Genomic DNA, 18,015 nt, shown 5'->3' on the forward strand with positions numbered 1-18,015 from the left:
TTGTATTTCACTAACTTTCTGGAGGAAGGCATGAAAGAGTTCCCTCATGTCCCCTTGAAACCTCACTTCCAGTGCTTTATATGTCATTCTAATGTACCAGCAGAAGCCCTGGGAGTTCCTTCAATCAAATGAACAAAAAGTCCGTTCACCACTCTTATGAGAGGGGAGTCTATAGGAAAACAAAGAAAGGTGAAGGTGACCTAAATAGCAGCGAGTCTTTCTTTTGGGCTTCATACGGGATCTGCCTCCTGCCCCTCCTCTGGGGACATAATGCTTAGAGGCTAGGTCATGCATTTGCAGAAATGATGAGGTCACAGCTCTCAGAGAAGGGACCACCTTCTCCCTGTTCACCAACACTTGTACAGCAGGTCATCCATTTTAAGCTCCTCCCACCCTCCTCTGGATAGAAGCAGCCTTGCAGGTGTGTCTCACTGGTATTAAACAGGCCGGGAAAGCTAACAGTTCTTCTCTCTGCCAGCGAAAGGGTAAGTTCTTTCACCTTCCCCAAGATCTCAGTCAGAGTTCCCACTGTGTTCGGTACCGTGCACAACAAATATACTCCCGGCCTTTAGTTTTCCTAAGGTTATTCAGATGATGGTGGCAGATGTACCATGCTGAGCCCCCCTGCCATTCCCTGACAACCATGGGCAGCCAGAGAAGTGCTTCTGTGGCATTTCAAAGGGGCCTGGAGTTTCAGCTGATGCCCCTGCCAAAGTAGTAGCAATTACCCCCTTTGTCCATCCGTCTGTAGGTGGACCTTTCCTGGAGAATAGTAGTTCTCCGTGCTATCTTGTAGCTTACAGTGAGATATGTTACCACTTGCCAAAAGTAACCAGCCACATACTGGTAAGGTATTTATTCATATTCCTTCCTCCCTTTCTGACAGCTGGTCTTTTGTTAAGCATACTGGTTCATAGTTTACAGAAAATCTGGTTGTAGCTATGCATTAACACGATAGATTCTTTTGAGTAGCTTTTCCCTTCCACATGGCCTTCCCTGGGCATGGGGTTATAAATTGTACCCAACTCATTTTCCTCACATTTTGTATTATTTTATTTATTTAAAGTATTTTACCCCACCTCTTTATTTAAAATATTTGAGGCAGCTCAAAAATATTTTAAAAATATAAACATATATAAAAAGGAGTTTAGAATACAAAACCCCAAAAGGATATAAAACCTACTAAAACATCTCAAAAGAAGGATCACACAGACGAACTCAAACACCAATAAAAGCACAAGTAAAAAGGGTGGTTTTAACCTGACGCAGAAACAACGTTCATGTTGGCACCATGAGAATATCCTGGAAAAGAGAATTCTACCACCTGGGAGCAAAGGCTGGGAAGACCCTACTCCATGTTGATGTTAATCTTACCTCGCTAAGTGGGGGAACTGTGAGCAGAGCCTCCCTAGATGACCTCAATCCCCGGGCAAGTTTATATGGGAAAAGACAGTCCTTTAAATACTGTGGACTCTACCCATTTAGGGCTTAGTAAGTCATAACCGAAACCTTAAATTGTGCTCAGAAACATACTGGAAGCCAGTGCGGCTGCCAGAGAAGTGGCATAATGTGCTCTCCATAATGAATGTTAGTTAAAACTTGGGCAGACATGTTCTGAACCAGCTGAAGTTTCTGAAGATTCATTAAAGGCAGTTCCACATAGAGTGCATTATAATAACCCAGTCGAGATGTGCCAAGAGCATGGATCACTGTGGCCAAGTTATGCTTGTTCAGGAAGGGTCACCATTAGTGGATTGGACTAAGCTGCCCAAAAGCACTAGTAGCCACTGAAGAAATTTGATTTTCAAAAGTTAAAAAAGGGCCCAGGAGGACTCCCAAGCTGTGTACCTGTTCTTTCAGGGGAAGAGTAACCCTGTTTAAACAAGTACCATGCCACATTCTTAAATACATGGTCTCCTGATCCAGAGAAGCCACCTCTGTTTTATATTCTGCTTTGCAACAAGAATGAGATTGTGCAGTTAAGGCAGCTCTGATATAACAGTCAACTGCTAAGTTGACATCAATGGTGTATGGTGCTATACAATTTGCACTAGCTGAGAACCTGTCCCAAGGAGCTCAATAGGCCATGAACTTTAATAATGGATTCCCATATTCAAAAGCTGGTCAGTTTTCTTTTTCTTGGTGGTCACTCAATAACAAATAGGACACCTTCATTTCACCCTCCCCTTTGTGAGTCCATTGATGGCTGACCCGCCAATTCTGGAACAGTTGGTCTTATCACAGAAGATGTAGGTGTTTGTAGCTCTTGGAGGGACACAGGGAAATGTTTGCTGCTCTTTTCTTCTCTGCCTCTTCTCATCTGCTCTTCAGTAGGACCTCTCAAATTGTAGATTACCACTCTCCACTGGGGACAATGTTCTCCTACACGTCAACAGAGATGCTGCACTTTTTCATATGTGCTTGCAACATGTCCTTATATAGCTTTCTCTTGTCCCCAACGCTCCACTGTCTTTCCTCCAACTCGGAAAACAGAATGTGTTTTGTGAGTTGCTGATCAGACATCTGAACCATGTGACCAGTCCAACGAAGTTGTTGATGAATGATAATGGTGTCAGTGCTGGTCAAGTTTGACTCTTCCAGGGCACTAGTATTCATCCACCTATCCTCCCAACACAGACTTAGGATTCTCCTGAGGCAGTGTTGATGACGTCGTTTAAGTGCCTTCAAATGACACTTGTATGTTGTCCAGGCTCCACACGTATATTTATCATTGGAACTGCCACTGCACAGTATACTAGGGGCTTTGTCTTAGGATAGATGTCCCAGTTCTCAGAGACCCTTTGTCTCAGGTGAACGAAAGCAAAGTTTGCACAGCTCAGACAATGCTGAATTTCCCCAGCAATGCTGACTTTAGCTGAAAGATGACCTCCAAGGTATGGGAAATGCTCCATACTCTCCAGCAGTTCTCCATTGACTTCAACAGAAGGTACATGAGATTGCCCCATTGGCAAAGCTTGGTGGAGCGCTTTGGTCTTTTTGATGTTCAGTGTGAGGCCATGATTCTTGTATGCTTCAGCAAAGGCACTTAAGATGGTCTGATGGGCTAAAGGAGAAAGAGCAACAACCATGATGTCATCAGCGAACTGGAGCTCTATGATCAAGGTCATGGAGGTCTTGTTTTTAGCCTTGTCTTGTATTTGCACCTGGCATTTTATGTGTTTCCATTTCTGCCTGTAGTAGTGTTTAATAAACTTTTCCACTGACTGAATGAAAGGAGTATTGCAAATTCATCTTCATATGAGAATTGCGATTTATGTGTCCTGGGGAATTTCTCTAAGCATAATTTGCCCAAAAAGAACAGGGGAAAAGAAAAAAAAATACTCTAAAGTGTGTCTATCTTAAAATTGTGATTGCAAAACCAATATATTAAAATCAGCAAATGCCACAAAGTCAATAGCAATGTTAACTAAATTTCAGTAGTAATGTATCCTCCACCTGGGTGACTTCATAAGATTTATTAGGCAGAGAGTTATGGGTTTCTGCTATACTAATACTAAAACTAATAGCTTCTTATTGCCATAGAAACCTTCAAATATGTGGACAGAAGTTTGCTGTTGGCCACCTAACCAAAGATCCATGCCAAAAGCCTCTTACATCACAGAAGCAGAAACTGCACTCTAAACATGTCCAAGTTAAGTAATCATGCTATCCTTTTCATTTTTCTCTCCAAAGTCTGTTCAACCTAATAAAGAAAAACTCTTCTGTGCGTAAAACATTTTGAACATGCAAAGCACTGTATAAATGTTAGCTCATTAAAATTCATAAATACTTATTGTTGCTTGTATCCAGAACACACTTTGAGCTGTTCAGGAACATATTGCTAAATCTCAGTGCCTGTTGGTGGATTGTTTAGGCAGCTGGAGTATGGGTTACCAGCTGCAAACAGCTCTCATGTGTTGTTTTATGGAATTCTCTACTGCTTTACAGATGTTGGCTCTTTGCTGGAAAAGAAGCAGGAAAATAATTTTGCCTCCTCCCAAAGTGAGGGTGATGGGGCTAGAATAAGGCCACATTTCAGTATTAGACAAGTAGTCTACATCATTTTCATTGCACAAGTGAACAATGCATTTGTAACAGCATTCCCCAGGACCACTAGTTGTAACAGCTCTTCCATTAATAAAACCTTTCATTCAGCAATGAAGAAATTAGTTGTATAAATACACATACAACAAAGTTGACATTCTAGGCCTCATTCCAGACCTATATATGTTAAAAATTTTGTTTTTCCTCATCCAAGACCATTCCCTATTCCTCCCACACATATTGATAGTTGGGAATGGAAACACATGAAAAATGTAACATGTATTTAATCACCTGAGAATATATATTTCATCATGTATAACTGAAAAGGAAGTAAGGACTTTTTTCCTCTACCATACTGTATAGTTTGGTGATTTTTCTTTAAAACAGTTCTTTTTCAATAAAAGCCAAATCAAATTTTAAAATCCTCAAATTGTTACAATACCCTTAGAAGTCTCAACTGCCAAGCCCCATCCAATTCCCAGTCCAAACTGTAACTCCATACTCAAGACCGCTACATTTTTTGTTAGGTATTGCTATACTTGTGGTATCGAAAAATTCACGGTGTGGAAACCTCATTAATTAATAGTTGGGTACCACACTGGGTTGGAGGATGAAGTTTCAGCCTCAGCTGTAAATTTCCATGCAGGTAATTAGTTAATCTAAAACACTTGTACCCTAAAGAATGCAGGTCAGGCATGTGGTATGGTCGTCTAATCAGGACTGGTTGAAGTATGTGTGGGCTAGCTTACTTATTTGAGACTAATCCATTTAGCTAATAATTTATCCCCATATCCCAGTTATAATTAACTGCATTTGAAATGACGGGGAGGAGTAGCTGGAATGAAGTTTCCCAGCAAAGGATGGCAGCAGTAGCTGAGAGGTGTTAGCCAGAGCACTAGAAGATACTTGGCGTTATCAGTCTCCCATCAGATTGAGGCCACATCTACACTACAAGATAAATTTGAATTTAAGGCGGTTAGCTTGATATCACCATGTGATTGTCTTCACTGTAAATACCATTAGCCTGATTTAGGGAGCATTAATGCCAATGTAGATGATACAATAGGTTGGTGCAGAGCTAGTCTACAGGCACTAAACCACTCCACACTGGACAGGTAAAGATGGAAGGAAATAGTGAGGGAGGCACCAGACACCAATGGTTGCTGAGCTCATGGTTGTTGATGATGATGAATATTGGTATCATAATATCATTGGTACCTCCTGGGTGTAGAGTCACATTTGAATTTAAAAGTTTGAATAAAGGCCAGTGTAGAAGCGCCACATCTTAAAATTGAACTTATTAGCCTACAGAGGTGTCCCGTATGTGACCCACAATGCCCCACAGTGCTCCACTTTGGCTGCTGATCTCCAGATGCACAGGAATTAGATAACAGGAAGACCGTGAATTTCAAATTGGGACCAGGAAGCCTGTGGCTGTGGGCTCATGTTTGTATGAGAGCCTGAGAAATGTCTTTCTTTCTTTGCTATTAGCTCTGTGAGCGCATCTACCCATTACAAATAGATCCAGCACGCAGTTCGTTGTTTTGTCTCTACATTTTGTATTTTTTTCTGTGCTGCCTGGCACCAGCCGCTGCCCCGCTGCACCATGTGACATCAAGGCTGTTGTGGGGGTTGTGCTTGCATAAGAGGCCAAGAAACTTCTCAGTGGTTTACATTTGTATGCATCTCCTTCCTTCCCCCACAGGCAGCACGCAGTCAGGGTCTTTCCTACACTCAACCACATCATGTGGGTAGCCGCTGACCCAATAAAAGGATGTGCCTGCTCTTTGGTGCTGACCACGCTGCCAGGCAGCACCATGCCTTTGCTTGCTCACAGTTAGGGCTCCAAGGGCAGGAACCAATTTTGGAAGTTTGTGACCACAGCTGGGAAGTCTCCCCTGGTAGCTAAGATTTTCAGACCCTCTCTGCCACATAGGGGACTACTTCAACTGCCCCCTCACTAAAAGTTCTGCGCACCGCACCCAACAAAGACCTGGGGGGGACTTAGCTGCCGTTGTGGGGAAGTCTGTCCTGATGGCTAAGATTTTTGGGGCATTGCTGCCATCCCACATATTGGCAATTTCTGTGTACTGCATAGGGAAGACAAAAATCCTTTTTCTTAGCCTTCTCTATCCTCTTTCTTCTAACTTTGCATCCCTTCATGCAGGGAAGAGTGGGTAGAGGGCCAGTTGAGAACACAGACTGTGTACAGCAGCTGTGCTATGAACAGGGAAGCCAATTCTCTGCCCTCAGCAACTCCCTTTTTACAAAAACTTTACCAGCAACTCTTTTTCATGCTTTTTGTGGCTCCTGTGTTATTTTCAAGGATCAGATGCAATCAGGGGAGTGGGGACAGTCAGTGGATGGCCAGTTGAGAAGACACACACTTGTTGATTTTCATAAAATCCTCGACAATTCAGTTACAGGAGATATTTCTGTTAACTTTGGTGTCTTTGTTGACGCCCTACTTTTCTTTCCCTCCACCTGGAAAAATGGACATTTGCTTACCACAGGAGGGAAATGAGGGCAATACAATGGGGGAAAATGATGTCAAATACCACAGACATACCCAGAATGCTACGGGGATGATGAAACTGTGGAATAGGATTTTGCAATGCACTGCTGCAACAATCGATGTTTGCTGATTGAGTGTGGTAGCAATAAGTCAACATTGTGAAGAGCACATGGGGAGGTGAGGATAGTCAAATTCAAATTTATAAAATCTAGCATTACAAAATCAATACATTTGAATTTATCTTGTAGTGTGGACATAGCCTGAATGTAGTATGAAGGGAACAAAAGAAAAGCGTTCAGTAAAACATAGTATGAAGCTGTTGGCAAGGCTGGTGTCTGAAGAGAACTCTCATTTACAGCAGTCAGAGGAAAAGAAACTGGCCTCTTCCCATGCAAAAATCAAATATCCTTTCCTTCACTTCCTTTTTCTTTCATGTTTGCCTTTGCAATGGGTGCTAGAGAGTAGGTTCTTTCAGATCCAGGCAAATAAAGGGGCAGATTTGCTCCTTCTACTCAGAAACTTTCTAGCATGGGGGAGTTTTTAGCTGTACCAAGTAGAAAAAGCTGTTTTGGGAACAGAGCAGTGCTATACGAATTCTCAGCTGGTATATGGTCCTGTGGAGAACACAGACAACTGGCATAACTCGGGGCTCATCTACACTAACCTCCTCTTTCAAAGGGGGAATGTAAACTAGCTGGATAGGTGAATAGCAATAAAGTTCTGTGCTGACTGTGCAGCACCTCATTACCATAATTCTCATTGCACAAACTTCAAAGTTGCTAACTCTGAAGCGCCGACAATTAGTCTAGCTGTGGCCACTTCAAAGTACCACACTACTTTGAAGTTCCCTTACTGCCAAAACATTTTCCTAATTTCAGATATGGAAATTGTCCATTCATAAGAACAAGAAAATCATATTCAGTAGAATACCAACTTTTCAAATGATATCTTACATGGAGTGGTTTACGTAAAGCATTTCCCATTATGTATATTCATATTCTTAAGCATATCTCCATAAAAATAAGGACAAACCTCTGACACCCCCAAAAATTGATTAGCTGAGGGGGAATTGTTACGTTTTGGTTGGGGATGTTTGTTGTTTATATCTTTTTCCAGTTTTTCAATTTGGTGAGAAAAATGTGTAAAATATTTTCATTCAATTCTGACAAAACTTTCATTCATATTTCATGGTTTGGCCCCTGAATCAAAGACTAGGTTGTTTGCTAAACTCTAGCTCTGAGAACAATATTGAGGGTACTTCTGTAAAGTGTAAATTAAGGCTGAATCTAAAAAAATACCCTATAGGCTCATCTGAGAAGAGTACAAATAAACAGAGAGTGAGACTAGAACAAGGGCAGGAAAGCTACATCTCTGCTGGGATAGGAATGTAGAGAGAGCAAATTGCATAAAATATTTAATCTCCAGAGCGTGCTGGTAGCTTTTTATTGTTGCTGTGTTTTATTGCTCTTCTAGTATTCGGACTGCATGTTCTGGGGTATGAAATAAAAATAGCTAAATGTTTTACCCTGAATGTTTTTTAAAACTTTTTTTAAAATATATAACTTTTATGTTTTTAAGATATGATTACAATGAAAAGACTTAGCACAAAACTCTTGTACTTGGAAGTTATATTTTCATCTGCCCCTCAGCAACTACATAAAAACTTAGTTTTCAGTACATATGGACTTAAAAGCCTCTTCAATTATGGCCAAAACAAGAAAAATTGAACGGGTAAGGAAAATGAAGTATTTCTTACCCTTTTGAAGATAACATGGTAGAAAACAATGTTTACCAAGTTTTGTATGTGAAATCATAGCAGACTCAATTTTTCAAAGAAAGCCCTGAAAAGAGTGTTTTGCAGATTGATGGCTCTGGCTACATTGAACCAGTATGTGATCAGTCTTGGGTCTCACCATTAGACCTCAAACACAAGTATTGCTTGTGAACATTTAAAGAACTTTCTACTTTTAAATGTCCATCCAGCTATGCTACTATTGGCAGTTCTCCCTTCCTCACCATGAGACAAGTAACAAAGGACTTTAATAAAACACCTGGAGAGCATTTAGCATGATTCTGGGAACAATGCAAGCACATTAATGCTACTCTACACCTCCTTAGATCATCTGTGGGGCATTGACCAGGGACCATATGCACTGCTAAAGTCAATGGTAGTTTGGCATCTAACTCATACATGATTTTGTTCATTCTCCTACATACCTATGGGTATCTTTAGCTGAGCAAGTACCTTGGTAAATCTGGCCCCAAGACTATTAGTTCAGAGACAGTAGCAATCTAAAACTTGTAAATGTGGTTTAGCTACTAGAGAAAGACAAAAAAGAAACACATCATGTAAGCGTGTTATATTAATGTATAATTTTTGCACACTGAAGCGATCAATATGAATTTGAAACCTTAATTGAGAAACTGCTCCAAATAGTGGCTAAACTGTCAAAACACCACAAAACAAGTTTACTAACCTCAAAATTGTTCCAACTTTACAGTTACACACCAAGCACTTGGGTTAAGGATATTTCTGTGCCCTCCACCATTATTCTGGGACTTGTACAGATGAGATGTACACTACAACCTCAGAGTTACAAACATCAGAGTTATGAACTGACCTGCCAGCCACACACCTAATTTGGAAGTGCACGTATGCAATGAGAAAACAACAGAGACAGAGAAAAAAGGCAAATACAATACAGTACAGTGTTAAACATGAGTACTGAAAATTTAAGGGAACCATTTTCAAAAAAAAATTTGACAAGTTATGTAATTAAAAACACCATAGCAAAGTTTCAAAGCTGTATTAAGCTAACACTCAGTCGCAAACTTTTGAAAGAAGAATCTTAGTGTTTTGTTCTGAGTTAGAAACATTTCAGCATTACAAACAATTTCCATTCCCGAAGTATTCATATCTTTGAGGTTTTACTATATAAGCATTCTATTTCCATGCACCCATGTCTGGACTCTGCTGTCCCCAGGTATCCATTAATGTGAGGGTTGTTAATGCGCTGGAGAAAATGTTGCTCCATCCTTCCAATAAATATTAGGACCTGTGTGTCTAAAGAGAGAAAAGAGAATAAAATTCACATTGAGTTGGAACAGGCAGAAAGGAAACATGACAGGGATACAGATTTTATGTGAAGCTGGTCTCACTGAGCTCCACAAGGTCTCCAATCTCACCTCAGATCCAGAGAGTCAATGATCTGTCTGCAACTTTCCAAATGTGTGAAATGTAATTGGGAAGAGCCGCTATAGGGCTGTTTCCAACAGTAGAAGGTGTTGCTGCCATTATTGTCTTCCAATGACAATTAAATGATGGATGCATCCATTTATGTACATTATTAAAACAGCCATTGGAAAACAGACCTGCTGTGGGAGAGAAGCAAGCATCTCAGCTGACAGAGCTCGAGAAACTGCACATGATCTTCCTACAGAGACCAGCAGCATCTTCCTTTCTACATTTTTTATTTAGTCACAGTTCCTTATACTGAGTCTTTCTCAGACCTTTCTATCTTGAAGATTTATGGTACTTCTTTGATAGATAGTTCATTATCACTATAAATACTGCTGCTCTCCTTACAGCCACCCTCTTTTGCACCTGTTCTTGCTGATGGACCCAGGCACAGCCTGAATTCAAGCAGCATTAGCTGTGTCTTCCTGCTGTTATCCCAGTCATATTCCTAACAAAAGCATCGTGTCCCCAACCTAAATGCACGTACTGACAAGAATCTTCTTCGTGTAAGAATATGGAGGGAGGATCCAGTTCTGCAGTAGTATCAACCTTCTCCACAGAGCTGGCTGAAAAGTAGAAAAATATTTTTTCTAAAATATGAATGAATGAGGGTTTCTTAACCAGATCCCCCCTGGGCAGCTTTTCTTAGGGAATTCCTGGTAGCTCAAATCCAATGGAAATGCCTGCTGGGGAAAAGTGGGATGGGGAGTTGTAGCAGGGGCCAAGGTAGCTACAGAGCCACAGAGTATTATATGGCTAGCCCTGGCCTTTTGGTCAGGCTGTGGAAGTCTACATGAGGATCTTTGTGGACAATTCCATCTCTGTCTGTTCAGAAGAAAATGGTCCAAGCTCATCTATTTCCCAACATAACCCTCACTTTAATGGAAAGTTAGGTTAGGAAGGTCGGTATCAGAGATCTAGCCATGTTAGTCTGTATCTTTGAGAACAACAGGAAGTCCTGTGCACCTTATAGACTAAGAGGCCGTTTCTACACGGGCAAGATCTTCCAGAAGAACAGTGCCTTCTTCCAGAAGATCTGCGGAGCTTCTACTCATGTAAGATGCTCTTTTGGATTTCTTACGGAAGAAGGTGCCCCCTCTTCTGGATTCTGTATTGCATTCCAGAATGAAGGAGAGGACCTTCTTCTGGAAGATTCTTCTGGAAGAAGGCATGTGTAGATGTTCCCGGATTGCTTCTTCCGAAAGAAGCAGTCATCCATGGCGGCAGCCTGCTGGAGAGCAGGGCTGCTCTAGACACCCCCAGCAAGCTTCTATGGTCATCAGGTCCTTGCAGCCTTTAAAGCTGCAAGGACCCGGAGACCCCGTGGCAGGAAGGTGAGAGTGTGAGACAGGCAGCACGTGCAGAGCTGCCTGCCACTCTCCCTCAAGGCTCCGCAGCACCCAGCGAGTCCTGACCTGCAGGGATGGCTAGCCGCATGGTACCCCGCACTGCCCAGGGGAGCCCCAGAAACCCAGATGAGGGGAGCCAGGACCCTGAATGGGCTCCAAAACAAAGGGCCCCCTTCTGGACTGAACCAGAGCTCCAGGACCTCCTGGGGCTCTGGCGCGACAAGGATGCCCTCCAGGACACCTGTGGGCACTGGAGGAACACCCCAGCCTTCACCCACCTAGCCCAGGGCCTGCCTGCCTGTGGCCACCCCTCCTGGACACCAGAACAAGTGCGGTGCAAAGTGAAGGAGCTGCGGCAGGGGTACATGTGGGCCCGGGACAGTGCCCACAGATCTGGCCATGCCCCCACCAGCTGCCCCTTTTACTGGGAGCTGTGGGACCTCCTGGCTGTAGATGATGCCTCTCCACCATGCATCACCGTGGAGACAGCTGCAACTGAGCCCCCTGCCACGCTGGGGGAGGGGCACGAGGTACCCACCACTGTAGATGTCCCACCTGATGGGGAGTCCACAGATGGGTCCCTCGTCATTGCGGTGCCCTCCACCACCAGGAGCCAGGTCACCTCCAGTCGGGCATCACCCGACATATACGAGGCCACCTCGGGTAAGTGCGCACAGTGGAAAAGCACAGTGTGAGGAAGGGAACACCTGGGCCCCAGCCCTGGGCCCTGAAGCCCGAAAGCCCATCCCCGGTCAGGGCCCAGGGCACACCCATGCCTGCAAGCAGCACCCAGCTTCCTCTCCCATGGAGTGCCCCAGAGCATGCTGAGGCTCCCTCCAGGCAGCAGAGCTGCCTCCGGAACCCCCCACGGCTGAGCTCCCTCCAGCCCACAAATCCATTGCTCGGGTAGGCCTACCTGCCGGTGCTTCCAGCCCCATCAGAGCCCCGCAGGGGACCATGCACCCGGGGTGGGAAGGGTGCCTGTGGGCGCTAGGGCTCACAGCCTTCCACCCCGTCCCTTGATTAGGGCCCCCCAATATTCCTGCCCCAGTCCCCATCCAGGTGTAGGTGCCCCTGCCCCCTTACCCCTATGTATGTAGTTCACTCCCTATCAGGTTTTGGTTGTTACTTTTATTATTCACTAATTACTATTTACATTTTTCACACTGGTAATGGTTCAGGGTTAAATATATGGTAGCATTCAGCACCCACTGGCTACGTCTACACGTGCAGCCAACATCGAAATAGTCTATTTCGATGAATAACGTCTACACGTCCTCCAGGGCCGGCAACGTTGATGTTCAACTTCGACATTGCTCAGCCCAACATCGAAATAGGCGCAGCGAGGGAACGTCTACACATCAAAGTAGCACACATCGAAATAGGGATGCCAGGCACAGCTGCAGACAGGGTCACAGGGCGGACTCAGCAGCAAGCCGCTCCCTTAAAGGGCCCCTTCCAGACACAGTTGCACTAAACAACACAAGATCCACAGAGCTGACAACTGGTTGCAGACCCTGTGCCTGCAGCATAGATCCCCAGCTGCCGCAGAAGCAGCCAGAAGCCCTGGGCTAAGGGCTGCTGCCCACGGTGACCATAGAGCCCCGCAGGGGCTGGAGAGAGAGCATCTCTCAACCCCCCAGCTGATGGCCGCCATGGAGGACCCAGCAATTTCGATGTTGCGGGACGCGGATCGTCTACACGGTCCCTACTTCGACGTTGAACGTCGAAGTAGGGCGCTATTCCTATCTCCTCATGAGGTTAGCGACTTCGACGTCTCGCCGCCTAACGTCAAAGTTAACTTCGAAATAGCGCCCGACGCGTGTAGACACGACGGGCGCTATTTCGAAGTTGGTGCCACTACTTCGAAGTAGCGTGCACGTGTAGACGCAGCTTCTGTGTCCCTGATTACTATGGGAGAGGGTGCGGGGTGGAGGGGGGGTGTGCACTTGGGTGTGTGTGTAGGGGGTGCCTGTGGGGAGAGGTGCAGGGATTGGTAGTGCCCTTGGCTGAACGCCTCCCAAAGCGCCTCCTGGATCTGAAGCCTCTCACAGTCAAGCCACCAGTCAGGGGCTGCAGTGGGCTGCTGGTAGCGGGGGGCCAGCTCCGCCATCCAGCCCTGGGGCAGGGTCCCCTCACATGCCTCGATGAGGTTGTGGAGCACGCAGCAGGCTGCCATGACCTACGGGACGTTCTCCACCCCCACATCGAGGCACTTGAGGAGACACCTGAACCGCGCCTTCAGATGGATGAAAGCGCACTTGACAGGATACCAGTCCCATGTAAGCCAGGCGTTAAACAGCTCCTGGGAGGGTGTGGGGTGGCCGGTGTATGGGTGCATCAACCAGGGCTGGAGTGAGTAGGCTGGGTCGCCCACGAGGCAAAGTGTCATCATGACGTCCCTGATGGCTCACTCCCGACGGAGCACAAATGTCCTGGCCTCCATCCTGCGAAACAGGGCAGAATTCTGTAGGATCCGCTCATCAGGTGCCCTGCCCGGCCAGCTGACATAAATGTCCGTTAACTTCCCATGGACATCCACCACAGCCCGGAGCACAAAGGAGAGGTACCCCTTGCGGATGATGTATTGACTGCCCCTGTGATCGGGGGCCCTGATGGGGATATGCGTCCCGTCGATTGCCCCAAGCCACTGGGGGGAACCCAAGTGCAGCGAAGCCCTCAACGACTGTGTCCATGTCCCCGATGCTCACCAGCTGCCGCACCAGCATGTGGTTGATGGCCCTCACAACCTGCAGGGGAATGGGAAAGGGTGCACTCATGGGCATACGCAGAGGGGTCCCTGCCCCCTCCTCCCCTTCCACCCCCTCCCTCCCTACCTGGCCCCCCCGTTCTGACGGACCCCTCTGGCAGCGGCCATTCGGTAACCCTTCCGGGATAGGCCTGCCCCCCGCATCCCTGCTCCCTCCCAATTGGCACCTGGGGTCCCCTGAGCCCACCAGTCTCCTCCATCCCACTGGTGGGGCAGGGTCTGGGGCAGGGCTTACCTGGAGGATGACTGCCCTGACAGTGGATGTGCCCACCCCGAACTGCTGCCCAATGGATCGGTAGCTGTCTGGGGTGGCCAATTTCCAGATGGCAATGGCCATGCCCTTCTCCAGGGAGAGGGCCGGCCTCATCCAGGTATCCTGGTGTCACAGCATGGGGGCGAGCCAGCTGCAGATCTCGAGGAAGGTCTCTTTCTTCATCCGCAGGTTCTGCAGCCAGCAGTCGTTGTCCCACTCCCCCATGACGACCCTGTCCCAACAGTCCATGCTGGTGACATAGGTCCAGACACACTAGACTGGTTGGAGGGGGCCCGGCAGGGGTGGTGGGGGTGCAGGACCCATGGGCCTTGGCCTCTGCCTCCACAAAAGGCTGAGGAGGGTAGCCAAGAGGATGGCTGATGTGTGGGTGAGGGCAAGCCTCCTGTCCTGTGGCTGCTGGGGGTCCATGCCTGCTGGTCTGCGGGCGCTGGACAAGGACCTGGGTCTGGCTGGCTGGGGACAGAGTTGTCTGGCCTCAGCAGTGTTTGCAGGGAGGGGCTGTTTGGGTGGGGCCCTTTAAGGGGCCGTGTGGCCAGTGGACCCGGAAGGGCTCCCTGGCTGTGTGACTCCTTCTGTTCTGCTTCCTGCCCTGTTCTTCCAGAAGAGTGCCATTGCATGTGTAGATGCACTCTTCCGGAAGAAGGAGTGGCCCTTTCGAGGTCCTATTTGATGTGTAGAAGCACTCTTCCAGAAGATCTTCTTCTGGAAAAAGTGCCATGTGTAGAAATGGCCAGAGATATTTTGGAGCATAAGCTTTCATGGGCAAAGACTCACTTTGCCCACAAAAGCTTATGCTCCAAAATATCTGTTCATCTATAAGATGCCACAAGACTTCTTGCTGTTCTCAAAGCTACAAACTAACACAGTTACCTCTCTGATACTGATTATTCGAAGAAACACCATACTTCATTCCTGGTCTAAGTGTGATATGATGTTATAGTTTACAGTTGCAACTCTTTAACAGTGCAATGCCAATAAACATGATAAGGCTATCTTGTGGTGAAAGGCTGATTCAGTCTCCAGGTATAATCAGTCCTGATATAGTAGCATACATTGCCAATGGCACAACTGAATTTGTAGTTTCTCTGCTCCCCTAGGAAAGTTTATGTCTCAAATACTTTTAATTTACGTTCTGAGTAAAAATTAAAATCCTTTCAAGGGAGGAGAGCTGTTTAGGTAAATCCACTGGGTCACTCTGTGCTGTTTCCTTTTCTAACTCATTTTTTGCCAGCTTTCAACCTTGTGAGCTTTTGATCATATGAGACTATTAAAATGAACTGAATCTTGCTTTGTGTAAAAATGTAAAAAAGACACCCTGCTGTGTAACAAGCCCCCTGCCATCCCTGAAAAAATTATTTAAAAGTAGAAAAAGCGAAGGGTTTACTTGCCTGAAAAAGGATAAACAATGAAAAAGGGAATTTTGAGACGGAAGAGGGCAAGAGGTGAAATGAAGGGTAGATGCTTAAGATCTGACAAATTATTTGCAGCCAACAGTCACAGAAATTTTGCCTCTTTTTCTGTCAACAGATTTTCCACACAAAAGACTGTTTTTAGCAATATGTTTGTTATTTTTAAATCATTTATTATCCATATGAACTGTTTGCCTCAGAAGCTTTGCTTGGAGTATACACTTTTCATAGTGCATGACTGGTTACCTAAAGCATATGATACCATATCTGCTCCTGCCTGAATGACTCCCAAAATCCATATTTTCAGGAGAGCTGTGCAAACATTTACATATGGTACTCAAATATGAATGCATACTTTCAGAAATATCTGCATGAAAGAGCTATGATGGGCAGGTGGATAGGATGCTAGTATAGGACTGGGACATATGCTCAATTTCTAGCCCAACCACAGGTTCCCTCTATAGCCTTGCAGAAGTCATCTAATATCCCTCTGCTGGAGTTCCCCATCTGTAATAATAGGAAATGCCTACCTCACAATTTTCTTGAGAGGGTAAAAGAACTATGAGGCAGTCATATCCTATGCTAATGGAGGTCATAAGGAGTTTACATACGGATTTGGCAATCATTTCTCTCTTTCTGTAAACCCTAGCTACCACCAAACTTTACTCAGCTGTATATTTGCAAAAATGAATAAAAGTAGTGGCAAAACTGATTCACATGATGTAAATACGCATTCTCAACCGGGGGGGGGGGGCGTTGTTTGTTTGTTTGTTTGCTTGTTTGTTTTGTGGCACAGTATTTGCTCAGGTCTTACTATGATACTTTATCTAACCGCATGCAGATATAGAAGTAGAACAAGGCTCTAAAATCAATCGTAATAATGGCATTACGTGTTGAGTAGGATGAATTTTTCCATGCAAGATATTTTTCACTGAAGAATGTAGATTTGGATCAACCAAAGCAACTTGCAAATTTTCATTCACTTCAAAAAATTGATTGGGGTGAAAAACATTTTTTTCAAAGGTTGGAATGTTTTATTTTGGCATTTCCAAAAATAGGCATTTTGACTTCTTCTCAAGAAGATGTTTTGTTTTGGAATTTTCCTTAATTTTATTTTAAAACAATCTCATAAATTCTTTTAAAAAGCTCAAAAATTGAGAAACAGTTTAATTTTGTGTCAGCTGCAATGTTTCAGTCAACTTAATTGTGGCAAGGTCATTTTTTAGACTTGTGCTCAACTTAAATATTCACAAAGGCCTAATTGTGGGTTCCCATGCTTAGGATTTCTGAATGGTTTCCTAACCATGTTTTCCTGGTTGAAAAAGAAAAAAAATATGACAAAATCTGCCCTGACTCAATCTGGAATCTGAAAGACAAGCTGAGTTCCCTGACTCATGAGAAATCACCTATAAACCAGAACTAACTCAATGTAAAACTCATTGTAAAGAGTATACAATTACAATTTTAACAATTCTGTTGATGCCTTGAGCTAGAACAGAAGCCCCTTCCTGACTCTTTTCTTAAGCAAAAAGAAAAAGTTAGTAGACACAAAGAAATACACACTGGGAGCAGAATAAGAAGGTTCAATGCTCACACAGACACTCTCCTGACAGAGTGCTAAGGAAGGGTAAAAACCAAAAAATGTGATCAGACATTAAATACCTTTTTTACATGATCTAAACCTTCTTTGGATTACACAAGCTGGGAGAGTTGGAATTGATTAAGTGAAAGGCAGAACAAGGACAACTCGGCTCTTAGAAAGATAGAACAGCCAGAAAACGAGGTCATCACAACTGTCAGTGCTGAATAGAGTTATAATTTACTGCTCTGTCCAGCAGGTTGACTATCATCATAGTATTACCCGCAGAGCTTTCCAAGCTGTGATTACTTAAGCTGTAAAACAAACTCTAGTCCATCTCTGAAATATTTTATACAGGATGAGTCAGTTCTATGTGCCATACCATTTACAGTGATGTGCCAGGTTAATAGTTAATGTCAGAACTATAAATACTTGATAGATATTCAATCTAAGGATAATCAGTGGATTCAGAAATCAAACCTTCAAACCGCAAATTTTTCCACAGTGTCATACGCTATGATTGTTGGACCCAGTAAAGTACATTAACAGAATGTGAAAAAAATCATTCTGCAGCGACCATTTTTTTCTTCTGGCTTAGTGTCCCAATCTATTTATTGATTTGGTGTCATCTGAGTAGTAATAAATGATGAAAATCTAGCAGTGCAAGTTTCTGTGTGAAACACCACTCTATATTTTTTCTTCTTTGTTCTGTTGGCAAATCTTAAAACAGTCAGCTCTAAATTTACATGGCCCTTGACACTGGTGGTTTAAAATGAAACAAATCTGTGTGATTTATAAAGTTAAAATAAATTCATTGGCAGTATTTAAAATTTTCCT

The sequence above is a fragment of the Carettochelys insculpta genome, chromosome 1 (assembly GCF_033958435.1).
Source record: "Carettochelys insculpta isolate YL-2023 chromosome 1, ASM3395843v1, whole genome shotgun sequence".
Taxonomy (NCBI): domain Eukaryota; kingdom Metazoa; phylum Chordata; order Testudines; family Carettochelyidae; genus Carettochelys; species Carettochelys insculpta.